Source organism: Loxodonta africana, chromosome 1 (assembly GCF_030014295.1).
Source record: "Loxodonta africana isolate mLoxAfr1 chromosome 1, mLoxAfr1.hap2, whole genome shotgun sequence".
Taxonomy (NCBI): domain Eukaryota; kingdom Metazoa; phylum Chordata; class Mammalia; order Proboscidea; family Elephantidae; genus Loxodonta; species Loxodonta africana.
The window spans coordinates 175,548,685-175,575,981 of record NC_087342.1 but is presented as its reverse complement, the minus strand read 5'-3'; the positions used below and the strand labels follow the sequence as shown (position 1 = coordinate 175,575,981).

At 36.7% G+C, this 27,297-nt stretch overlaps 1 protein-coding gene across 3 annotated transcripts in view; it reads left to right on the top strand.

Moving 5' to 3' along the window:
• The window catches only part of REV3L (REV3 like, DNA directed polymerase zeta catalytic subunit), a 209,696-nt gene that overhangs the window by 6,660 nt on the left and 175,739 nt on the right, over nucleotides 1–27,297 (top strand). Inside the window, exon 1 of one of the 3 annotated variants that reach the window (XM_010598962.3) lies at nucleotides 3,568–3,694. The exons of the other annotated variants lie outside the window; for them this stretch is intronic. The gene's annotated coding sequence lies outside the window, so the exon portion shown is untranslated. Of the gene's footprint in view, nucleotides 1–3,567; nucleotides 3,695–27,297 lie in introns of those variants that run through there. 3 annotated transcript variants of the gene reach the window in all.

Here is a 27,297-nt window from a genome sequence, read left to right as displayed (position 1 = left end):
TTACAGCATAAAAATAAGATTCTGTATGGGGGAAAAATCATAAAGTTAAAAGAGAGACTGGTAAAACATATTTGGACACTTTTCACAAAGGACTAATTTCCTCTTAATATACAAAGAGCTCCTACAAAATAATCCAATAGAAAAAATGAGCAAAGAGAATTCATATAAAAAGATGTGCAATTTTATTTATAATAAAGATGTAGATTAAAGCTACAGTATAGTATTTTTCACCCATCATATTAGCAAAGATTGGTTCTACAGTATAACTTGGGGAAGGTGATGGAGAGGGGAGGTGGACATTGTCATACATTGCTGGTGGAAATATGAAGTGCTTATTCTCTATGGAAAGCAATTTGGAAGTCGTTCTTAAATTAAAAATGCACATACATTTTGATCTAGCAATTTCATTCTAGGATTTTATCCTTAGGAAATTTCGCATATGTGTCAAATGAATATGTCATAAGAATATTTATGGCAGCATTATTTGTCATTAGATTGATTAGAAACAAACTAAGCATAAATCAGTAGGGGAGTGATTAAGTAAATTATGGTGTATCCAATGGAATACTTTGAAATATCCTTAAAAATACTAGGTCAACACTACGTGTACTGTTATGGTGCTGTTTCTAAGATACATTAAGAGAAAAAAAGCAAGATACAAGACTTATCTATCTGTATGGAACTGTGAATGTACAGCTGTCTCTGAAAGTATACAGGATAATTTGGTAACAATGGTTGCCTCCAGTGAAGGAAATTGGTGGCCTAGAGGATAAGGGTGGAAGATGAACTTTTTTTAGTTTACTGTTTGTTAATTTTTGGTTATATGTTTTTTTTTTTACCATGTGCATGTAATAATTATTCAAAGTTAATATTTTTAAGTTAAGTTTTGCTTGCAGGAATTGATAAGGAGGAATAAAAATAGAAGGGCGTAATAGTCATTGTAAACTATTACAATAGTCAAGTGATTACTGCAATGCTGTGTAATATTTTGTTAGAGGTCTTTTAGTTCAGAGCTTCTAGTTGATGTTACGTGGCTCACTGCAGGGTGACTAGTGGAGTGGTGTCTGAAGGAAGGCTGTGGGGTCCTCTAAGCAGAGAGCATGATCACTGACAACCAGCAGTTACTGTTCCTTCTTGGTATTTTAAGTGTTTTAAAGGAAGGTGTCTTATTACTCAGAATCTACTTCAGCAGCCAGCCATAGAGCATGCAGCTAGCTGCCCCTTATGGAGAAGGAATCCATGGAGCTGCTGTTGGAGTTCACAATCCAGGTGTTTGAGGGGCATACCGCCCAGCACAAAGTGTAGTCCGTTGATGATGAGAGGACAGAGGAGCAGGGAGGGCACTCCTGGGGGCCCAGTTTTAGCATGGATCTCTGTATTCACCTTTAATGGATCCTGGGAGCCATGTGCCATTTAGTTTGCTTCAAAGTGATTGCCTAATGATGCATGTGTGTTCCGCGAAATTAAGCATTGTTGTTTTTAAATAATTGTTCTTGATGTAAAAAAGTTTAGATTTGAAATTCATTCATATTATAACAAACTTCAGCGTTATACATGTCAAAGAATATCTACCATAGCACTTTATATTTTAATTATTTTCTATAATTATATAAAGAAAATACAATGAATCTTTTTACCGAATGTAGATGCCTGCAGATCTCCTTCCTATTGGCCAGTGTGTTGAACAAATAGTATTTACAGTGTGAAAAAGGTTGGGAAGCGCTGTTTTAGGTGAATCCTCTCATTTTATGTAGAGAAAACTAAAATCTAAATAGGCCAGTTCAGGGATTTTTCCACTGTCCTTTAGTTGGTTGGTGTAGGGCCGAATCTAAAAACTAGGGATTTTGACTCTCCATCCACTCACTGCCTTACTTTGGCCCTTCAAACCTGAAGGAAAATTAGAGGAAGGCATTGATGATAATTGAAAGAAAAAATGCATACCTTGGAGGAATTGCTAACAGAGCTACACATACGTAGTTTAGAAATCTTTGAGGGCCTACTGTGTTCAATAGGGTTTAGAACCGTTCTATAGAGTGGGTTATGATAGGATTAATTTTGTGATGATTGTAGCTATGTCCTTTAAGAAGTATAAAAGTGAGACTATAGCAAGAAGAATTTAGGATAGCTGAAAAACAAAAATTGTACTAGAAGTTTATATATGCATTTTTCCAAAGAAAAAGGGACTGTATTAGGAAACATTTGAAGTTCCTCTGGCGCTATAATTAAATTTTCTTTTACCTTGCTTTTGGTTGGATTGGAATTTATTCAATTAAAAGCATTATGAGTGAAAAATGATAAGGATTTTAGTAGGTCTCAGAGAATGTTGTCATTAGCCCTAGGTTTTCAAAGAAATACTTAAAATTTATCAAGTAAGACATGGGATATGTTAAGAGATGTGTCACTTTGGTTCCTGGCTTGTATTTCAATACACAATGATACTGAATCAAAGAGAAAATAATAGGAGTTAAGGTACAGTTAACTTTGGGTAAAATTATGTTAACTTAATAGCTTTTAGATAAGATATAGATAGAACAGGCATGGGTGATCTTAGGCAATTAAAAGTAACTCTACTGTCCAAGCCATGTCACATGGATACATTTTTGAGACCACAACTTATTATAAGTAATAAAAGTAAGCCACTCTTAATGACAGTGTATTTAACCTCCTTTTTTTTCCTTTGGTCATTTCTTTTAAGTTTTACAAATGATCTTCTATGTTTCTTCCAGTGTTGTGTAGATTTTTAAATATTTCATTTTTTTAATGAAAAATATTTTATTGCTTAGTATTGGCAAACTGGACTGTTTTCTGTAGCAGAAATTTAATATATGCCTAGCAAAGTGAATTCTGAGGAAAATGAGTAGTAATTGTCAATGGGAAATTTATATCTTTTTTTTTTTGCCAATTTGAGTTGTTTTTTTAATTTTTTTTTTTTAAGATGATAGTTTTGGGAAATAGTAAGAATTAGTGGTCGGTTTTCGTGGTGGCAGTTACCTAATTTTCTTTGGGTTCAAAGAGCATTTGTTATATAAACAATTCAAATAATAAAAGAAAGTATGTTACTTCAGAAATGCTTGTATAATATATAACAGTTTACAGGTTTTCTAGTTTTCCTTCCATTGTGATTACCAAGGAAGTATAACAAGAATTAAAAGAAATCTTTGATTTTGCATGTGTGTATATATATACACATATATATATATATATGGAAACCCTAGTGGCATAGTGGTTAAGTGCTATGGCTGCCAACCGAGAGGTCGGCAGTTCAAATCCGCCAGGTGCTCCTTGGAAACTCTATGGGGCAGTTCTACTCTGTCCTATAGGGTCGCTATGAGTCGGAATCGACTCGACGGCGGTGGGTTTTTTTTGGTATATATATATATATATACACACACACTTACACTTCGAAGTAATTTATATATTAAATTAGATTTTGTTTAAGATGGTAAAATGAAAGCCTTTGTGAGTAAGAATACATGTTGATATGTAAAAGAATGTAAAGTTAAAACATTTTGGCATACTCCTAGTTTCTCAGAACAAGAAAATGACTAATCTAAATCTCATTTCAGAATAAAAATCAAGACAAGCCACATAAAAGCAACCTAAAAATTAAACTGTCATCATATTATTTGTTTTAAAACTATGGAATAATATATCTGAGGAAGATTTCTCTCAAAATTGTTTTTCTCAATTTCAAGTAAGTAATGTTTTGGTTAATATATTGGGGGTAAGGGGGGTGGGGGCGAGCCTTGGCATTGAAGTTGGTAAATCCTACTCATCCTTAAAAGTAACAACTCAAATATCCATCTCCTTAAATTTATCCTTTTCTGACTCCTTCCCCCACCCCCAAAAAATTACCTCCTTAGTTTTCCATAATCCCAGCCCCCTTCCACATTGCTGTAAAGGGCGCATTACACTGCGTGTTGTGTTTGTCTGTAGGAATAGTTACGCGGCTGTACCCTAATGTCCTCTCGTTCCGCCCCCTGTAGTAGAAATGAGTATGCGTTTCCTAGGATACAGACCTAATCCTGAATCCTTCCTCTGCCTCCTACTCCTGGGAGACTCTGGACAGGTTATTGTACTTCTGAAATTAATTTCCTTGTTTGTAAAATGAATTTCAATTCCTACCTCACAGGGTTGTTGTGATTAAATAAAACGACCAGCAGAAGTCTGGCATACGTAGTAACATAGATATTAACTTTTTAACTATTCTATCACCAGAATCTGCCTCATGTGTTCTAAGCAGTCTTTAAATGTTTGAATTGAATTGAAATAAAAATGGAATTATTGTATTCCTCACATTAGGACAAACTAAAATATCTGCATATTGTGGTATATGGAGCCCTGGTAGTGCAGTGGTTAAGAGCTTGGCTGCTTACCAAAAGGTCAGCAGTTTGAATATACCAGCTGCTCCTTGGAAACCCAGTGGGGCAGTTCTCCTCTGTCCTATAGGATCGCTATGAGTTGAAATTCACTTGACGGGAACAAGTTTGGTTTGGGTTTGTCGTATAAAGCTTTTTGCAGTTGTTCACTGACTCATATATCTACAGGCTAGGTAATCGCCTTTTAAAAACACTTTTAAAAAATTGACTATTTTTTGTAAGTGCGCTATGTAGGCCTGCTCTTTTTTAAACTGTTGAAATTATTTCCATATATATTCAGAGAGAACTAACTGTTGCAATACACACAGACGTTTGCACATGTGTGTGCAAACCAGTTACGGTCCAGTTGATTCTGATTCGTGGCGACCCCATGTGTGTCAGAGTAGAACTGAGCTCTGTAGGGTTTTCAGTGGCTGATTTTTTGGAAGTAGATCACCACACATTTCATCTGAGGTACTGCTGGATGGATTCCAACAGCCAACCTTTCAGTTAGCAGCCAGGCTGTGTGTGTGTGTGTGTGTGTGTGTGTACATATGAATGACAGAAAGGTATGCCGGCCTGATCGTGCCTTGAAAAAGGGCAATCATAGGTCGTTGATCAAGGAATAACTACAGTTTTCAATGATGTAGATTAGGTTAAAGGTTTTTATTATGAAAAGAGCCTTATTTTCCAAAGCTATCAAGAGTGCCTTCTTTTTTTTTTTTTCAATAGTGGGGAATGTGTTGAAAACATGTGCCAGAGGTCACACCAAAGGTGATATGGCTATAGGATCTTTTGTGCTTTTGTTTTTGCCTTTTGCAAATTTGTAGCACATAAAAAAATTGAAGGTTTTAATATTTAAAACTATTTAGGATTATAGAATGGGGATCAAATAAATTCGTAATTGCCCAGAGCTTTAACACTCTTTGTATATTTTCTACACTTATCCCAGGGTGTTTTGTTTTTCTTTTTTGTATTAAATAACATTGTCTTTTAATTATTTTTTGTGAAATCACTAGAAGATTTTCAAATTAATTTTGATGTACAACACCTTGGTTGAGTGATGCTTCATGAATTTAAAATCAAAGCCGTTTTAATCAAAAGACATTAATTTTACATCATTGTACTAGTAGAGGTGATAGACCATATATTGAGCCCTTACTGTAATGCCCTGTCCTAAGTGATCTATATATATTAACTTACTTAATCTTAACTCCTCTGTAAGTACTGTTATCCCCATTTTACAGTTGAGGAACTGAGGAGTGGAGGGGTTAACTTTTGCCTAAAGTTATGTAACATATTGCTCACTGAGCTCATAGCATGTGAGAATTAAATGAGACAACATGCATTAGACCGTTACTTACCTAAACAGAAGAAGCAGAGAAGCAAAATCTGAGATTTATGTCTCCTGACACTTCAAGAATTTGATAATAGCCATTATTGACAAGTGACAGTGATCATGAATATATTCTTGTATATGCTGTTACTCTGTACCGATCTGTCTTTTTCTGAACAGTGTTAATGTTTTCTCTCAAATTCATATTTGCATTTGAACTGAATTGTTTTACGTATATGTGTTTATAAGGTGAATATCAGCCTAATGTGAAATATTTTTATGAGTTTATTTTAATTAAACAAGTAGTATACAAATATGTTTTCTTTGTGCAATTTAAAAAAACAACAGGTAAAGGAGAAATTCTCCTTGATCACCAATCCTATTCCCCTCTCCACTTGTATTAGCTTTTGCTGCTCCCTAAAACTTCCCTTAAACTTAATACCCATTTGTTAGCCCATTCTTCTGGGCTGGGCTCAGTTAAGCAATTCTGCTACTGCTTCTGGCAGGCTTGTTAATGTGGCTGCATTCAGTGGGTGGATTGGCTGGGAGCTGGCTGGTCTAGGATGACTTTACTCACACATCTGGAAATTGGTGCTGGCTGTTGGCTGAGGTGATGGAGGGCTGTGTGTCTCCCATAAGCTGTTGATGTTAGGTGCCTTTGAGTCAGTTCTGACTCATAGCAACCCTGTGCATAACAGAACAAAACACTGCCCCGTCCAGCATTATCCTCACAATCATTGTTCTGATCAAGCCCACTGTTGCAGCCACTGTGTCAGTCCATCTTGCTCAGGGTTTTCCTCTTTTTCGGTGACCTTCTACTTTGCCAAGCATGATGTCCTTTTCCAGGCACTGGTCCCTCCTGATAATATGTCCAAAGTATGTGAAATGTAGTCTTGCCATCCCTGCTTCTAAGGAGCATCCTGGTTGTACTTCTTCCAAAACGAATTTGTTCGTTCTTTTGGGAGTTCATGATATATTCAGCATTCCTCACCAACACCACCACAGTTCAAAGGCGTCAGTTCTTCTTCGGTCTTCCTTATTCATTGTCCAGCTTTTGCATGCATATGAGGCCATTGAAAACACTGTGACTTGGGTCCGGGTCAGGCACACCTTAGTCTTCAAGATGACGTCTTTGCTTTTTAACACTTGAACCCATTTAAAGATGTCCAGTAGGCTAGCCATGGCTTAGTCACCTGTAGACAGTAGTAGGGTTTACAGGAGCAGCAAGTGAAGGCAAGCCCCACATATTTGCTGTTTTCTTATGGCCCAAAGCAAGTCTCATGGCCAAGCCCAGAGTCAGTGCAGGAGGGTTGTGTGAATCATTGGTGGGCTATTATTGCAACAATCTACTATACTACTGTTGCTGACTGACTCATTTTTCCAGGAAACATTTGCCAATGTGACAACTAACATTGCCCCTCTCTTGAAAAATTGAGTGTTTATGTCAGCAATTCAATAGTTTAGATAAATTTAATTCATTCTTTGTTTTTTCCTGTTTTTATTACATTCTTATTATCCCTCAGCATAATTCTTGGTTCCATTCACTCATCAAATATTTACTAAGCACCCACTAAGTGTAAGGTATCGTGAGGTAAGCAGCAGATGGAACAAGACCACTGTTCATTATCCAAGTTTCTTAAACTTGCCTACTTGTTTCATTATTTGAACAAAATTCTATAAAAACACAAAATCGTAACATTTTTTTAATGTCCTACTGTTCACAGTAGGGTGAACATATCTTGTATGCCTTATTTTTTAAATGTCTTACAAGAATTTCTTCAGATGAGAAAAACTGAAGATTGTTTTGATCTGTACTCCCACCAGCAATATGAGACTTTTCCATGTCCTCATCAAGATTAGTTCTCAATTATTTGATGTTTGTCAGATAAAAACATGGATTTCGGTGTGTTTTTAATTTGCATTTCTTTTACTGTGAGTGAGATTGTCTTTCTGTATATTTGAGAGCCATTTGTATTTCCTTTTAAAATGTACTATTTGTTTATATCTTCTGCCTGTTTTCTGTTGCAAGTCTTGGTCTTTTGCTTATTGAGTCTAAGGAGCTCTTCATATATTAGGAAATTTGGGCTCCGAATTGAGTCTCAAAGATTTTCCCAGTTTGTTTATTTTTATGGTAAATGCTTTTTATTTAAATACTTTTTTTTTCATTTTATGAAAGCCTTTCACATCTTAAATGAGGCTTCTAAAGCAATTTAGTTAAAGTTACGTTTAAATATTAGAAGTGGGAATGGAAGGAAAAGATTCTGACTTTATATAAGAGGACTTTAAAAACTCTTTGAATGAATAGTTTCAAAAGGATCCAATCTTTGATTTTTTTTTCCCCTCTTCTAGCTTTGCTTCAATGGTAAAACTATTACCTTTGAAGCTAAGAAGTAGAGTCATCCTTTGGAGAGCTATTTTTAGATGATCAGACTATATAGAACAGATGGAAAATAGTCAGAATACTTTGTGTCACTTAAATTGTTAATAATGTTGCTTTGAGTTTTATCTAACTTCAGCTCGTATGCATGTGTGTGTGTGTATAATGTGTACAGTACATACATGTATAGTGGTAGTGGTTCAAACATTGCTCTATATAATCCTTTACTTACTTAGCCACCTTTACCTAATCAAGCAGTTCCTTGGGTGGCGCAAATGGTTAAGCGCCCAATTACTAACTGGAAGATTGGTGATTCAGACACACCCAGAGACACTTGGGGAAGAAAGACCTGGCAGTCTGCTTTTGAAAGGTCAAAACCCTTTGGAGCTTAGTTCTACTCTAACACATGGGGTCGCCATGAGTCACAGTTAACTCAACGGCAGCTGGTTTGGTTTTTCTTTTGGTTTTACCTATTCAACTATGTGAAGTCCTGGTGGTGCAATGGTTAAGTGTTTGGCTGCTAACCAAAAGGCCAGCAGTTCGAATTCAACCAGCTGCTCCTTGGAAATTCTATGGGGCAAGTATACTGTGTCCTGTAGTGTTGCTATGAGTGAGTCGAAATTGACTCGACAGCAGTGGGTTTGGTGGGTTTTTTTTAGGTTAATTAACCATGTAGTTTACAAGAAAAGCAAACAGAACGTGGCCTTTTTTTGAGAAAGTAGTGATGCTACTCACTACCCAAGTAGTATCTTAGATGATAAGATTTGGGGAGCTAGGAAGAGGGTGTGAGAGGCAACTGTGACCTGTGAAGCATCTGACATTAAGAAATACCATGATTTCTTCCCTTGATTTCTGTGATCTTACTTCCTGAAAAAGAGAGGATTAGAAAACTGTAAGCCTGGGCAGATTTCCATGTTGTTTCGAGTTATTTAACATAGTTTTGAAAAATTTTGAAGGTGCCAAACCCTTTCTTCATATGTAAGTTTACCCAGCAGCATTAAAAATCAAATAGGAATCCGTAAGTGATTTTATGGCGGGGTGTAGTTGGAAACCTGTTTTTGCCATACTCTACATAGTTTTTAATTTCTTCAGTGTTATTAAGGCATTCTTTAGAGTCTATTATCAATATTTTTATAAATGTTTCATTGACAGTTAAAAGAAGTTTTTTATTTTTTTTGATACCAGGTTGTTGACATATATTTCCTTGCTTAATCCTTTATTTTAAAATTTTTAACATTTCCGAAATTGTGACACACCTCACAGTCAATGTATATGTTTAATACAGTAGTTTTTCATCCCTAAATAGCCAGTAATTAATCGATGGGACATATAATCGATTACTTCTTGAAAATATGACATTAATTTGTTTTCATCCTGTGAATACTTTTTTTGTTTTTTAATCTGTCATGGAACGAGCTTGTTTCTCACTTCTGGCTTTTTCTTCATTTCTGCCTTGTATCTCTAATTGTTTTCACTTTTGTATATTTTGATGTATTATTTGGCACATAAAGCTTCATGACTGGTGTATCTTTTAGAGCAGTGTTTTTCAAACTATCTGGGGTGAAGAATTTTTTTTTTTTTTTCTGATACCTCTTTAAAATACATTGAAAATGAATTACTGGAAAAATGAAACGAGAAAGAAAAACCTACAAGCAAAATACAAGCTCCAATTTTTTTTTATTATATTTAACAGGTATAAAATTGCCATCAGATTGCTGTAAGAGTTACTAAATGCGTACTCTCAAGTTTTATTTTTATTCATTGCAGACTTGTAACAAACAGCTAGGTCACAGACTGAATTTTTGAAGAGCACTACTGATTATATCTTTTTATCAATCTAAGGAGACCCTTTAATTCTTTCCGTCTTGAATCTGCTTGTCCCAGGTCAAAATTGTTATTCCCTTTAGCCTGAATATTTCCATGGTATATCATCACCTGTTACTATTTTTAATCCTTTTATGGCGCCTTGGAAACCCTAGTGGCGTAGTGGTTAAGTGCTACAGCTGCTGACCAAAAGATCGGCAGTTCAGATCCACCAGACGCTCCTTGGAAACCGTATGGGGCAGCTCTACGCTGTCCTGTAGGGTTGCTGTGAGTCAGAATCGACTCCATGGCAGTGGGTTTGGTTTGGTTTTTGGTATGGTACTTTAGTTTTTAACTTCATCAAGAGAATCTTTTCAGCAGTCAACAACCAAAAAACCGAACCTGTTACCATCGAGTCTATTCTGACCCGATAGTACAGAGTAGAGCTGACCCACAGGGTTTCTAGGGAGTGGCTAGTGGATTCAAACTGCAGACCTCTTGGTTAACACCCATAGCTCTTGACCACTGTGCCACCAGGGCTCCTAAATAGTCAATAGGGAACCTGTAAACTATAGTTTGTTGTAATTGTTACATTTGATTTTTACTTCTTTAATCTTATCCTTTTTAATCATTTTATTTTACTTTTCCCTTTGATTTTTGGCTTTTGCAGCATAGGCTCTGTTTAATGTGTTTTATCTTTTTAAAAATATAGATACAGAAATCACTTTTAAAAGCATATACACAGAAATGTAGTTGTAATTATAAAATTCAAAAGAAAAACAAAAATTTTCCTTTTTCATAATACTAGGAATTTAGCTTATTTTAACTTTTCAGTTCTATCCGCTTCCCAAGCTGATCTGTAAGACTAGATTACAAATGGTGTTTTAAATATCTGATTAAAAAAAAAATTTAGCTTATGTATTAAACTTCAATCAATTGGACTCAACTTTACGTATTAATTTGGTATGGGGCACTGCCACTAATGGTATTTATACCATACAGTTTATGCCCATTTTTTAGTTAGAATTTTGGGTTATTTTTTGGTTGGCTGAAATACTGTTTCAGGTGCCATTTTTCAGGAAATATGTATGTGGGTTACTTTTCTGAATACTCAAGTATCTGAAAAAGACTTCTTGTTGCATGCACATGTTAATGATAGCATGACTTAGTATGATTTGTTGGGTTTCAGGGTTTTTTCTTTAAAATATTCTGAACGTTATTCTGGTGTCTTTTAATTTTGACTGAGACAAGAAAGTCCTTTTGATGTACAGATGCAGGTGCTTTTCATTTTGGGATAGTTCTTTTATTATACCTTTGATTATTGCTTCCATTCCATTTGTTGTGGTTTTTTAAAAAAAGATGTGTTTCTTTGAAATGTGGCGTCTGGGGTCTTAAATGCTAACAAGCGGCCATCTAAAATGCATCAATTGGTCTCAACCCACCTGGAGCAAAGGAGAATGAAGAACACCAAGGTCACACGATAACTAAGAGCCCAAGAGACAGAAAGGGCCACATGAACCAGAGACCTACATCATCCTGAGACCAGAAGAACTAGTTGGTGCCCGGCCACAATCTATGACTGCCCTGACAGGGAGCACAACAGAGAACCCCTGAGGGAGCAGGAGACCAGTGGGATGCAGACCCCAAATTCTCACAAAAAGACCATACTTAATGGTCTGACTGAGACTAGAGGAATCCCGGCGGTCATGGTCCCCAAACCTTCTGTTGGCCTAGGACAGGAACCATTCCCGAAGACAACTCATCAGACATGAAAGGGACTGGACAGTGGGTAGGAGAGAGATGCTGATGAAGAGTGAGCTAATTATATCAGGTGGACACTTGAGACTGTTGGCATCTCCTGTCTGGAGGGGGGATGGGAGGATAGAGAGAGTTGGAAGCTGGCAAAATTGTCACGAAAGGAGAGACTGGAAGGGCTGACTCATTAGGGGGAGAGCAAGTGGGAGTACGGAGTAAGGTGTATATAAACTTATATGTGACAGTCTGACTTGATTTGTAAACGTTCACTTGAAGCTCAATAAAAGTTAATAAAAAAAAAAAGATGTGTTGTGGATTGGATCACATTTATTTTCTATAGCTGTCCTCTCTCTTATTAATTTTATGATATACCATTGATAATAAGATACATTTCAATTATTGAGATGTAAAAATGGGGGGGGGATCTGATTCTTTTAATGGATGAAATACAGAATAATCTTTCTCCCAGTTTTTCACTAGAACACTTAAGATATACAACCCTGTTCTCTACCTTGGAGAAACAGCCTGCTCCAGCGGGAACCAGCTCCCTACTGAAAAATTTCTCCTTTCACATTCTTGGCAAAACATTTTATTTTCATCTTCTACATTACTGTTTTTCTTTTCTTCAATATAGATTGTTTTTTTTCCTCCAGGGTGAATTTTAATTTGTTGTTTTTTGTATTCCTTTTTTTCTTAATTATTGGAGTTCCATTTATATCTTAAAGAGCTTGGGTGGCACAAGTGGTTTGTGATCACCTGCTAACCTAAAGGTTGGCAGTTCAAACCCATCCAGAGGCTCTGTGGAAGAAAGGGCCAGTGAACTGCCTCCATAAAGATTATAGCCAAGAAAATCCTATGGAGCACTTCTACGCTGTAACTCGGAGGGTCACCATGAGTTGGAGGCCAACTCAACGGCAGCTGGCAACAGCTGCATTTAAGTCCTTCCTGGTCTCTTCAACTTGCCATCTTCCTTTATGAAAGAAGTTGCATGGAAGGCTTATTTTGTTGTATCTTATTGAGAACACGTATTAGGTACATTCTATGTTTCTTCTGTTTCCTAATGTAAATTATCACAGATTCTTTGCTTTGGCATTTCTAAGAAGACGTTTTATCTATATTGCTGAGTTTTTATTTAGGTCCTGTTCCATCAGTCTATGAAAAAGAGTCTATTTATTCAAGCCTAGGATTTTTTTTTTTTTTAGGAACCCTGGTGGTGCAGTGGTTAAGAGCCCGGCTGCTAACCAAGAGGTCGACAGTTTGAATCCACTAGCTGCTCTTCAAAACCTTATGGGGCAGTTCTACTCTGTCCTATAGGGTCACTATGAGTCGGAATTGACTTGACAGCAACGGGTTTTAGTGTTTGCCAGGGAATCAGTCACTGGGTGGCTAGCACAGATGGTTAAGTGCTTGGCCACTGACAGATTGGAAGTTCAGGTTCACTCAGAGGTGCCTCAGAAGAAAGGTCTGGTGATCTACTTCCAAAAGTTCACAGCCATTGAAAACCTGTGAAGTGCAGTTCTCTGAAACACGTGGGCTTGCCATGAGTTGGACTGGACTCGATGCAACTTGTTTTGTTTCAGTGTTTGCCAGTAGACAGGGCATGGCAAGTCCACTTAATCTTCTTGATCTCCCACTTATAAGGTGATAGAATTCCTCTCCCAGATTTACAGAGCAAACGCACAGCCCACTTAGATGAAAACTTTCATCTAGCGTGCCTCCTCCTCCACTGGATTGAGGTCGAAGATTTTTTCCCTGCTCTCACTTCACAGTTGTCTCTCCCTGTGTGGGCTAATTTATTCCTGGATAGTCTGAGACAGTGTTTTGTTTTTAACCTGAAGTGTATTATATAAAAGCCTCAAGTTATAAAGTCCCTGAGGACTTCTGGTGATTTCATCAGTGCTGGAAGCAGATTTCACATCGCAGGATGGAGAGAGCTGTGCTGCAGCCAGCTACTGGGAATTGTGTTTTTAGAACAGATGAAGAAAGAGAGATATTGAGTGAGAAAATACAACCTTAGACATCTTCAGAAGTTTTTTGTTGAGGGCTGGTTCCTGTTGGGGCAGACCGTCTTTCCCAGGTGGAGAATGAGGTTGTATGTCTTAAATATCTTAGTGAAAAGTTCGAAGAAAGATTATTCTGTATTTCATCAATTCCAGGAAGCTTATTCCTGCCCTACATTTTTGCATCTCAGTAATTGAGGTGTGTCTTATAATCAGTGGTACACCATATTTAATTTGCAGCATTTTTCTTAATAGTGCAAAAATGAATGTCTTATAATCACAGACATCTTGGAATCAATGAAATGTACTCATAGATTTTTAGCTTAGTGCCATTCTAAATTGAATTTCTTTGTATGTTGAGTAAGGAGCCCTGGTATCACAGTGGTTAAAGCACTTGGTGGCTAACCAAGAGGTCTGCTGTTTCACCCCACCAGCTGCTCCCTGGGAGAAAGATGTGGCAGTCTGCTTCCGTAAAGATTACAGCCTTGGAAACCCTACAGAGCAGTTCTACTCTGTTCTATAGAGTTGCTGTAAATTGGAATCAACATGATAGCAGTGGGTTTTTTGGTTTTTATATGTTGAGTAAAGGGTTAAGAATAGCCTTTCTTATCTTTAGACGGTTTTGGCCTCGGGTTAAATTCCTAGCTTTATGCACCTGGAAATTTGATAAAGGTAAGAACATCAGCAGTGTAACTAAGCACTTGTGATTAGTAAAAATGACTTGTGATGAGTAAATTACATAGGGACTGGGAGAACTGTAAATAAACGCTAAATATCTGATGGGAGGCTATTGTGGCCTTCCCTGAGTATAACTCTTGTCTGTGGCTGGGTCATAGGAAGCTGTGCCTATGGGAATAGAGATACTGGTTGCTATTTGGTACTTCTAAGCTAGGGTCCTTCAGTGGTGCAAAAAGTTAACACACTCAGCTGCTAACTGAAAAGTTGGAGGTTTGAGTCCACCCAGACGTGCCTCAGAAGAAAGGCCCGGCAATCTACTTCCAAAAAGTCAGCCATTGCAAACACTATAGAGCACAGTTCTACTCTGACACATATGCGGTCAAAAAGAATTAATTGCTGTGTGGATTGCTGCTGAAGAGTAACTGCCTGACACTACCCTGCTGGCATGTTCTGTTCTATTTTATATCCTGCAAAGTATGACCGATGTCTAGTGTGGCCCATTTGGGTTGTATGACTCTAAGTGTCCAGTTGGACCTAATAGGGGGTATTGTTCCTGTAGTTCATGGTTTTTTTTTGGGGGGGGGGTGTTTGTTTTTAAATGTTTGACTGCTCAGTGAATCTGCATTATTATTATTGTAAGATTTATTATAAGAAGTTTAAGTTACAAAATAATAAATATGAGAATATCTATAACATGTGTAGATTAAGGAGTAATAATAAAACTACCCAGGTTAAGAAATAGAATAATTTGGGAGATTGGAACTCTTATGCTCTGCTGGTGGGAAAGCAAAGTGGTACAACCGTTTTGGAAAATGATACGGTGCTTCCTTAAAAAGCTAGAAATAGAAATACCATACAATCCAGCAGTCCCACTCTTAGGAATATCCTAGAGAAATAAGAGTCGTCACATAAATAGACATAAACCCCATAAGTAGACATATGCATACCCATATTCATTGCAGTATTATTCACAACAGCAAAAAGATGGAAACAAACTAAGTGCCATCAACAGATGAACAGGTAAACAAACCACGGTACATACAATGGAATACTACACAACAATAAAGAACAGTGATGAATCTGTGAAACGTCTGACAACAGGGGTAAATCTGGAGGTCATTATGCTGAGTGAAATGAGTCAATCACAAAAGGACAAATACTGTATGAGACCACTGTTATAAAAACACTTGAAGATGTTTCCATGCAGAAAAAATGCAATTGTTGGTGGTTACAACGGAGGGGAGGAATGGAGAGAAAAAAATACTTAAAAAAAAAGAAAAGAAATAGAGTATTACCAGACTTTTGAGGTCCCTGATTGCCTCTTCCTCTTCCATCCCCACCCCTTTGGTAACCACTATCCTAATTTTGGTTAATCATTTCCTTGCTTTTCTTTATAGTTTCACCATATATGTATATATCCTTAAAATGTATTGTTTAGTTTTTTCTTTTTTGGAGATACTTATATGTGGCTTTTGGTGTTTATCAGTGGCTTTTTTTTTCTCCAACATTATGTTTTTGGGAATCATCTATGTTGAATTATATAGCTATAATTCATTCACTTTCGCTGCTATATATAGTATTCTGTTGTAAGACTGTACCACGTTTATTCATTTTTCTGTCTGTAGACATTTGTTTCTTGTTTTTTTCTTTTTCAGTTATAAGCAGTGCTGTTATGAAACTGTGCTTTACTTCCACTGCAGTGTACGAGAGTTTCTTACGCTCTATATCTTCACCAACATTTAGAATTGCCAGGCTTCTTCTGTTTTAACTTAATTCTAATAAGGTGTAAATAATATCTGATTGTGGGTTTATACATATTTTTTCACTTATGAGGCTGAATTTTGCCATATACTTACTGTCTACTTCTGTCAAATACTGAGAGAGGAGGAGTGTTGAAGTTTCCAACTGTAATTGCGGATTTGTCTATATCTGTTTCCACTCCTATCAGGTTTTGCTACATGTGTTTTAAAGCTTTGTTAGGAGTTAGGATTGTTATGTATTCTTGGTGAAGTGACCCCTTTATCCCTGGTAGTATTCCTTGTTCTGTAATCTTCTTTGTCTGATATTTATATAGCCACTGCATTTTTTTTAGTGTTTGCATGATTCATCAAGTCAAGGTCTGAGAGTTTTCCTTCTTGCACGCTAACAGAGTCCATGGATGTTGGCAGCAGATATAAGACTTCTGCACCTCTACTCTATTTCTTGTTAATAAGGAGACATTAGGGAGGTGATTGCAGTCCAAATACTGAGAAGTAGCTTCAGAGACAACTACCCAAACAGAAACGCATGGAGAATTGTCTCCCAATGTATCTTCTATATCCTTTTTACTTTTAATCCATCTGTGTCTTTATATTTAAAAGGGATTTCTTGTAGATAGTTTATGGCTGGGGCTTACTTGTTTATCCAGTCTGATAATCTCTATTTTTTAATTACTATGTTTAGCTTGTTTACAGTTAATGTAATCAGTAATACACCAAAAAACCAAACCTGTTGCGGTAGAGTCCATTCCAATTTATAATGACCCTATGGGAGAAGTAGAACTGCCCCATAAGGCTTCCAAGGAGCGGCTGGTGGATTTGAACTGCCAACCTTTTGGTTAGCAGCCGAGCTCTTAGCCACTATATAACCAGGTTGGATTAAATCTACAATCTTGCTGGCTCTTTTCGATTGTTCCATCTGTTCTTCGTTTCTTTTTTTCCTGACTTCTTTCGGATTTTTTTTTTTCGGATTACGTGGATACTTTTTATTACATTATCTTCCCATAATTTACTTGTTTATTTATACTTCTCTTAAAAATTATTTTAGTGATTGCCCTAGGGTTTGCAGTATACATCTGTAATTAATCACAGTCTTCCATCATAAAATACCACACAGCTTCATATGTAGTATATGAGGACCTTACAACTGTGTACTCCCAATTCTTCCTCCTCCTCATTGTTTTTGCTCTCTCATGCGTTTTACTTTTGTATGTGCTATCAGCATAACACATTGCTACTATTTTTGCTTTAGACAGTTAACTTTTAGAGCAATTACAAATAGGAAAAAATGAAGTTTTATTTCTACTTTGATTTATACTGTGTCCAGTGTTGTTCATTTCTTTTTGTAGATCCAAGTTTCTGTCAGGTATCACATTCCAACTGCCTTAAGAACTTCCTTTAACATTTCTTATAGGGCAAGTCTGGTAATGTATTCTGCTGCTTTTTGTTTCTCTGAAAAAGATTTTTCCTTCATTTTCATAGTTTTTGCCGACTATAGAATTCTAGATTGCCTTTTTTTTTTTTTTTTCCTTTCAACATTTAGAAGATGTCACCTTATCATCTTCTGGTCTGCATAGTTGTGTTGTAATTCTTATCTTTGATCTTCGGTATGTAATGTGTCTTGGGGGGGCTGTCTTGAAGATTTTATCTTTGGATATATGTCTTTATCTCTGAATATGATGTGTCTATTTTTGCTTGTTTCGTTTGGTGTTCTCTGAGCATCTTGGTTCTGTGGTTTGTTGTCTTTTCTTTAATTTGGAAGATTCCCAGGCATTATCTCTTTAGACCCATTTCTCTCTCTCTCTTCTCTTTCTGTGAATTTAATTATGTATGCTTTGTTCTTTTTTTTTCCCCCTCCACTGTTTTTTAAGCTTATGATGAGCTTTGTCTTTTAGGAAAGTTACCTTGATGATAATGGATATTGTTGCTATTTCTGAAACAGTATTTCAGAAGAAAAAGCAGTATTGTAGGGGAATATACTTTTTGGCATATCCTGAGATGATTTCTGATTATTAGTAAAATGTAAATTTACAGTAATTTTTCTTCCAACTAAAAACAGTCTGAATAGATTTCAGGACCATGAGACATGGCCCAGAATTGTGGCTGTTGTAATATAAAAATTCTAATGATTTATGAAGTAACTAAGCTATATTTTTTGTTTTATGTATAGAAGTATTTTACTTATTTTCTATGTTAATCACTTGAAATTAGATTTTTATTCTGAATTATGCTTCACTATGAAATGAGAGAAAACTTGGTTTGAAAATATTTACATACCTCTTCTATCAAGAGTCAAGAAGGTTTGAGAGAATGTTCTATATCCGTAATGTATATAAAATAATAAAAATAAAATTATGTATACCATTATAGCAGTGATGCATAAAATAATATTTTATATCAATAATATATAAAATAATAAAAATACTAAGGTAATTTCTATTAAACATCTCTTAGGTATGCTTTCAGAAATAGTAAATAATAGGTTTTTATTTATACAGAAAGAAAAGGCAATTTTTCCCTACTTGATTTGTCTTAATAGAGAATTCAGAGGTAGTTGTAGACCTTGAATAGTTTTTAGTGTTTATAGACAGAGGATAGCTTTGACTTCAAAATCCCCCTGTCGGTATTATATATGTACACTGCAGTTTGTTTCAATGGTACTTAAGCTTCTATGTGATAATCTGTCAAGCTGAATTTAAAGGTGGGATAGTTTAGATAAAGTGGAAGTGTTCTGCATAGAAATTATTTGTACTTTGGGGGCATTTATAAGAATTATTTAATTTTAAATATAAGAGTAGACATTAAGATGGCATATCAAAAGTTGCTGAAACTTAAGTAGAAGTCTTTTTGGTGAACCTGGGGAAATTAATATAGTAATTCATATTTTACATATCTATGTTTTAAAAATTGTCCTCACGTATAAGGTAGGAAGACCTACTCTTAATAGTTATATGTTCCTTTTGTTTAAAACAACTTACTCCCAGATACTCCTTTTTTCCTTTAACATTGTATAGTATTATATAAAATCTGAAATAAGATATTACTTGATTAACAGGAAATAAAATACTAGAAACATATTGTAGAGTTTGCTTCCTGTAATTGCAACCTATGATCAAATACCTAGACCCAGATGTGTTTTCTCTCCTAGAACTATGTAGAATTAAATAGACATGAGGTACAACACAAGTAATAATCAACATTTTTGTTTTGCTTTTCTAGTGTGTTCTTTTGCCTTTGTATTTGATGAGAAAGTGGTATTTGGAAGTGTAAATGAGATACCTTTTGAAAAGGAAAGTTTTTTTTTCTAATTTTTACTGTGCTTTAAGTGAAAGTTTACTAATCAAGTCAGTCTTTCACACAAAAACTTATATACACCTTGGTACATACTCCCAGTTGCTCTCCCACTAATGAGACAGCCCACTCCCTCCCTCCACATTCTCTTTTTGTGTCCATTTCACCAGCTTTTAACCCCCTGTACCCTCTCAGCTCCCCTCCAGGCAGGAGATGCCAACATAGTCTCAAGGGTCCACCTTATCCAAGAAGCTCACTCCTCACCGGCATCCCTCTTCAACTCATTTTCCAGTCCAGTCCCTGTCTGAACAGTTGGGTTTGGGAATGGTTACTGTCCGGGCCAACAGAAGATCTGGGGGCCATGACCACCGGGGTCCTTCCAGACTCAGTCAGACCATTAAGTCAGCTCTTACGAGAATTTGGGATCTGCATCCCACTGCTCTCCTCCCTCAGGGGTTCTCTGTTGTGTTCCCTGTCAGGGCAGTCATCAGTTGTATTCGGACACCATCTAGTTCTTCTGGTCTCAGGAGGATGTAGTCTCTGGTTCATGTGGCCCATTCTGTCTCTTGGGCTCGTAATAACCTTGTATCCTTGGTGTTCTTATTCTTCATTCTGCTTTAATCCAGGTGGGTTGAGACCAATTGATGCATCTGAGGTGGCTGCTTGCTAGTGTTTAAGACCCCAGACGCCACTCTCCAAAGTGGGATGCAGAATGTTTTCTTAATAGATGGTATTATGCCAGTTGACTTAGATGTCCCCTGAAACCATGGTCCCCAAACCCCCGCCCTTGCTACGCTGGCCTTCGAAGCATTCAATTTACTCAGGAAACTTGTTTGCTTTTGGTTTAGTCCAGTTGTGCTGACCTCACCTGTATTGTGTGTTGTCTTTCCCATCACCAAAAGTAGTTCTTATCTACAATCTAATTAGTGAATACCCCTCTCCCACCATCCCTCCCACCCCCTCTCATAACCATCAAAGAATATTTTCTTCTCTGTTTAAACTATTTCTCGAGTTCTTTTAATAGTGGTCTTATGCAGTATTTGTCCTTTTGCAGTTGACTAATTTCACTCACCATAATGCCTTCCAGATTCCTCCATGTTATGAAATCTTTCACAGATTCATCACTGTTCTTTATCGATGCGTAGTATTCCATTGTGTGAATATACCATAATTTATTTTTCCATTCATCCATTGATGGACACCTTGGTTGCTTCCATATTTTTGCTATTATAAACAGTGCTGTAATAAACATGAGTGTGCATATATCTCTTCATGTAAAGACTCTTACTTCTCTAGGATATATTCCAAGGAGTGGGATTGCTGGATCGTATGGTAGTTCTATTTCTAGCTTTTTAAGGAAGCGCCAAATCGAGTTACAAATTGATTGTACTATTTTACATTCCCACCAGCAGTGTATAAGTATTCCAATCTCTCCACAGCCCCTCCAACATTTATTATTTTGTGTTTTTTGGATTAATGCCAGCCTTGTTGGAGTGAGATGAAATCTGATTGTAGTTTTGATTTGCATTTCTCTAATGGCTAATGATCGTGAGCATTTCTTCATGTATCTGTTAAAAAAAACATCTGTTAACTACCTAAATGTCTTCTTTAGTGAAGTGTCTGTTCATATCTTTTGTCCATTTTTTTTAATTAGGCTATTTGCCTTTTTGTAGTTGAGTTTTTGCAGTATCATGTAGATTTTAGAGATCAGGTGCTGATCAGAAATGTCATAACTAAAAACTTTTTCCCAGTCTGTACCTAATCTTTTTACTCTTTTGGTGAAGTCTTTGGATGAGCATAGGTGTTTGCTTTTTAGGAGCTCCCTGTTATCTAGGTTTTCTTTTGCATTGCTAGTAATGTTTTGTATACTGTTTATGCCATTTATTAGGGCTCCTAACGTTGTCCCTATTTTTTCTTCCATGATCTTTATCGTTTTAGATTTTATATTTAGGCCTTTGATCCATTTTGAGTTCGTTTTTGTGCATGGAGTGAGGTATGGGTCTTGTTTCATTTTTTTGCAGATGAATATCCAGTTTGCCAGCACCATTTGGGGCTTTTGTCCAATAACTGCTCACATGTGGATGGATTTATGTTTGGATTCTCAGTTCTGTTCCATTGGTCTATGTATCTGTTGTACAAGTAGCAGGCTGTTTTGACTACTGTGGCGGTATAATAGGTTCTAAAATCAGGTAGAGTAAGGCCTCCCACTTGGTTCTTCTTTTTCAGTAATGCTTTACTTATCTGGGGCCTCTTTCCCTTCCATATGAAGTTGGTGATTTCTTTCTCCATCTCTTTAAAAAATGTCTTTGGAATTTGGATTGGAATTGCGCTAAACCTGTAGATAGCTTTTGGTGCAACGGACATTTTTGTAATGTTAAGTCTTCCTATCCATGAGCAAGGTATGTTTTTCCACTTATGTAGGTCTCTTGGTTTCTTGCAGAAGTGTTTTTTTCTTTGTATAAGTCTTTTACATCTCTGGTAAGATTTATTCCTAAGTATTTTATCTTCTTGGGGGCTACCGTAAATGGTATTGATTTGGTGATTTCCCCTTCGATGTTCTTTTTTGTTGTAGAGAAATCCAGCTGATTTTTGTATGTTTATGTTGTGTCTTGATCCTCTGCTGAACTCTTCTATTAGTTTCAGTAGTTTTCTTGAGGATTCCATAGGGTTTTCTGTGTATAAGATCATGTCATCTGCGAAGAGAGATACTTTTTCTTCTTCCTTGCCAATCTGGATGCCCTTTATTTCTTTACCTTGCCTAATTGCTCTGGCTAGGACCTCCAGCACAGTGTTGAATAAGAGTGGTGATAAAGGGCATCCTTGTCTGGTTCCCAATCTCAAGGGGAATGCTTTCAAACTCTCTCCATTTAGGATGATGTTGGCTATTGGCTTTGTATAAATGCCCTTTATTATGTTGAGGAATTTTCCTTCTATTCCTGTTTTGCTGAGAGTTTTTTATCATGAATGGGTGTTGAACTTTGTCAGATGCCTTTTCTGCATCAATTGATAAAATCATGTGATTCTTGTCTTTTGTTTTATTTATATGATGGATTACATTAATTATTTTTCTAATGTTGAACCATCCCTGCATACCTGGTATGAGTCCCACTTGATCATGTTGAATTATTTTTTTGATATGTTGTTGAATTCTATGGGCTAGAATTTTGTTGAGGATTTTTGCATCTACATTCATGAGGGATATAAGTCTATAATTTTCTTTTCTTGTGGTGTCTTTACCTGGTTTTGGTATCAGGGATATGGTGGCTTTATAGAATGAGTTTGGTAGTATTCCATCCTTTTCTGTGCTCTGAAATACCTTTAGTAGTAGTGGTGTTAACTCTTCTCTGAAAGTTGGTAGAACTCTGCAGTGAAGCCGTCAGGGCCAGGGCTTTTTTTTTGTTGGGAGTTTTTTGATTAACTTTTCAATGTCTTCTTTTCTTATGGGTGTATTTAGTTGTTCTACCTCTGTTTGTGTTAGTTTAGGTAGGTAATGTGTTTCTAGGAGTTCATCCATTTCTTCTAGGTTTTCAAATTTGTTAGAGTACAGTTTTTCATAGTAATCTGATATGATTCTTTTAATTTCAGTTGTATCTATTGTAATATTGCCCATCTCATTTTTTATTCAGGTTATTTGCTTCTTGTCCTGTTTTTGTTTTGTCAGTTTGGCCAATGGTTTATCAATTTTGTTGATTTTTTTCAAAGAACTGGCATTTGGTCTTGTTAATTCTTTCAATTGTTTTTTTGTTTTCTATTTCATTTCGTTCTCTAAGTTTTATTGTTTTCTTCTGCTGCCTGAGGGTTTCTTTTGTTGCTCTCTTTCTATTTGTTCAAGTTGCAGGCATAATTCTTTGATTTTGGTCCTGTCTTCCTTTTGCATGTGTGCATTTATTGTTATAAATTGACCTCTGAGCACTGCTTTCACTGTGTCACAAAGGTTCTGATAGGAAGTGTTTTCATTCTCATTGGATTCTCTGAATTTCTTTATTCCATCCTCAATGTCTTCTGTAATCCAGTCTTCTTTGAGCAAGGTATTGTTCAGTTTCCAAGTGTTCAATTTCTTTCCCCTGCTTTTTCTATTATGGATTTCCACTTTTATGGCTTTATGGTTAGAGAAGATGCTTTGTAATATTTCAGTGTTTTGGATTCTACTAAGGCTTGCTTTATGACCTAATATGGGTCTATTCTAGAGAATGTTCCATGTGCGCTAGAAAAAATATACTTGGTTGCTGTTGGGTGGAGTGTTCTGTATATGTCTATGAGGTCAGGTTGGTTTTTTGTGGCATTTAGATCTTCCGTGTCTTTATTGAGCATCTTTCTGGACGTCCTGTCCTTCACCGAAAGGTGTGTTGAAGTCTCTTACTATTATTGTGGAGCTGTCTGTCTCACGTTTCAGTGCTGATAGAGTTTGTTTCATGTATCTTGCAGCCCTGTTATTGGGTGTGTAAATATTTAATATGGTTATATCTTCTTGGTGTATTGTCCCTTTAATCATTATATAGTGTCCTTCCTTATCCTTTTTGACGGATTTAACTTTAAAGTCTATTTTGTCAGAAATTAATATTGCCACTCCTGCTCTTTTTGGATTGTTGTTTGCTTGATACATTATTTTCCATGCTTTGAGTTTTAGTTTGTTTGTGTCTCTTGTCGGCAGCATATAGACAGATCTTGTTTTTTAATCCATTCTGCCACTCTCTGTCTCTTTATTGGTGCATTTAGTCCATTTACATTCAGTGTAATTATGGATAGGTATGGGTTTAGTGCTATCATTTTGATGTCTTTTTTTGTGTGTTGTTGACAGTTTCTTCTTCCCACGTAATTTTATGTACTGAGTAGATTATATATTGTCCTTTCCTCATATTTGTTGTTGTTGATTTTGTTTATGCTGAGTCTCTATTTTTTTCTTGTATTTTATTTTGATGTTTAGGATAGTTTGTCTCCCTTGTGGTTACCTTATTATACCCCTATTATTCTAAATTTAAACCTAACTTTTATTTCTTTGTATCGCCTTTTCTTCCTCTCCATATGGAAGATCTCTTTAGTGTTTTAGTGTTGTCTTCTTTTACATAATAACACCGTTGTTACCCTGTTTTGAGTGTTTTTTTAAATCTTGATTTTTTTTTTTTTATTTCCCTGTCTGGGTTGACTTCTGATTGCTCTGTCCGGTGTTCTAGTCTTCGGTTGATAACTGATATTACTGATTTTCTAACCAAAGAACTTCCTTTAGTATTTCTTGTAGTTTTGGTTTGGTGTTTATGAAATCCCTAAACTTCTGTTTATCTGGAAATGTCCTAATTTCACCTTCATATTTGAGAGACAGTTTTGCTGGATATAGGATTCTTGGCTGGCAATTTTTTTCCTTCAATTTTTTTGTATAAGTCATCCCATTACCTTCTTGCCTGCATGGTTTCTGCTGAGTAGTCCGAGCTTATTCTTATTGGCTCTCCTTTGTAGGTGACCTTTCATTTATTCCTAGTTGCTCTTAAAATTCTCTCTTTATCTTTGGTTTTTGCAAGTTTGATTATAATATGTCTTGGTGACTTCCTTTTAACATCTACCTGAAGTGAAGTTCAATGAGCATCTTGGATAGAGATCTTCTCATCTTTCACGATATCAGGGAAGTTTTCTGCCAACAAATCTTCAACAGTTCTGTCTGTATTTTCTATTATCCCTCCCTGTTCTGGTACTCCAGTCACTCGGAGGTTATTTCTTTTGATATAGTCGCACATGATTCTTAAGGTTTCTTCATTTTTTTAAATTCTTTAATCTGATTTTTCCTCAAATGTATTAGTGCCAAGTGCTTTATCTTCAAGTTCAGAAATTCTCCCTTCCACTTGGTCAATTCTGCTCCTCAGACTTTCTGTTGAGTTGTCTACTTCTATAATTTTATCGTTAATCTTCTGAATTTCTGATTGCTTTCTATGGATTTTTCCAGCCTATTAAATTTTTCATTGTGTTCCTGAATAATCTTTTTAATTTCTTCAGTTGCTTTATCTGTGTGTTCCTTGGCTTGTTCTGCGTATTGCCTCATTTCTTTCCTGATGTCTTGAAGGATTCTATATATTAATCTTTTGTATTCTGGCTCTGGTAATTCCAGGAAGGCGCTTTCATCTAGAAGATCCCTGGATTCTTTGTTTTGAGAGTTTGTTTAGGCGACCGTGGTCTATTTGTTTATGTGACTTGATTTTGACTGTTTTCTTCGAGCCATCTATAAGTTATTGTATTAGGTTATTTTATGTTTGCTTACTGTGCTGTAGCTTCTTGCTTTTTTTTGTTTTGATATGCCCAAATGGGTTGCTTGAGTGAGCTAGCTTGATTATTTTTGCCTTTGGAGCTCTGATGACCTGTCCCCAGGTGGCTAGAGCTGTTATCAGGTCTATCAGTCTAGGAGTCCATTCAGTTTTCTTGTACGAATTCAGCTCAGGTGTCCAGGTAGCTGATCATCAAGTGTGTGGTACAGGCTCTGTCCTACAGCCTTAGAGGGGCAGGGGTGATTGGTGTAGGTACCAGTATCTGGTTGCAGCAGGGGGTCACACTTTAAACAAGGCAGGGTGCTGAGAATCATCCCCCACATGTCTTGTGAGGAAAGCATGTCTCTGTTCCTTAGATTGTACAGTTGGGTGGGTTCCGCAGACAGACCATGGGTACCCAGTGTTTTTGGTTGTAAGGACTGGGAGGTACCAGTTATTCTCGGACCCCTGTTGTAGGCAGCTGGGTGACCTGAGTGGATCTGCCAGTCCTTAGGCCCCAGATGTGGGTAGTTGAGGACACTGTTTAATAGGCAAAGTAATGCCAAACATCAGATACCCACCTCTCCGCTGCACAGCTGAAATGGTTGGAGTCTGCCAACAAGGGCCTGTTCTCCTGAAATAGGCCCACACAGGTCCATGCAGAGGGGAAAGGTACTCAAAGTCCATGGACCGTTTATGCCTGGACAAGAGCGTCTTCTGTCCTGAGCTTCCCAGGTTAGTGGAGCTGGCAAATAATTGCAAGTCTATTCATTCTCCAAGGCCAGGAGGATGGCTCTAGGCACTTATCTGGGCCTATTTCAGGCCCAGGGGAATTAACAGCCGCTGAAGCTGCCTTGGGGGTGGGCTGTAAAATATACGCAAGTATTTAGCTTTTGCCGAGAGCGCCAGGTTCGGAGGTGTGAGTAGGCTATGTGGCTGGCTGCTTCTCCCTGATTAAACTGCGGCCGAATGGTAGTACCAGCCCGCTGCTGCCGCTGCTCTGGAAGTGATGCCTGAGGGCTCCCCTCGATTCAGGTCTGGTAACTCCTCTCAGCTTCTTAAATGTCTCTTCCACCCCTTGCCCCTCAGTTCATTTTCTAAGCTTGCCTTTGATGTTCAGGGCTCCTAGCTTGTCATAAGTATACTCATTTCGCTTGTTTTTTTCAGGTCTTTGTTGTAAAGAGGCCTTGCCAGAAGCATCTGTCTATTCCGTCATCTTGGGTCCACCTCCTCAGAAAAGATTTTTTAATGCATAAAATATTTAAGATGAGTAAAATGAATAATTAAATTAGTGTAAATAAAGCAAACTTTAAACTTGAAAATTTCAAAGTGTGGGGTGGGAATTTTAAGTAGATACAGTTGCTTTGAAGTATTAAAAGTGATAAATGAGACTTATCTAGTTTTTTTTTAAGCTACATGATAGTTGAATAAAGAGGAATGTTACATGAAAAGGTGTAAGCAAGACTTGCTTTGGATTTTTTTCATTTATATCATTTAAGGTGTGCCAGATTTACTAAATTAAGAATCTATGGAATATCTGATTCAAATGTCTAAAAGTTTAATCATAAACAACTTTACGTTTGAAATCTAAGCTTAATATTGGAGAATGGGTATTAATATCTGGAAAAAAAAAGTTGTTTGGGGAGAACTGGTTCATTGTAAGCCTTTTAATATGATCTCAGCTTTCCCTGATAGGATCCCTTGTCATGATGTAT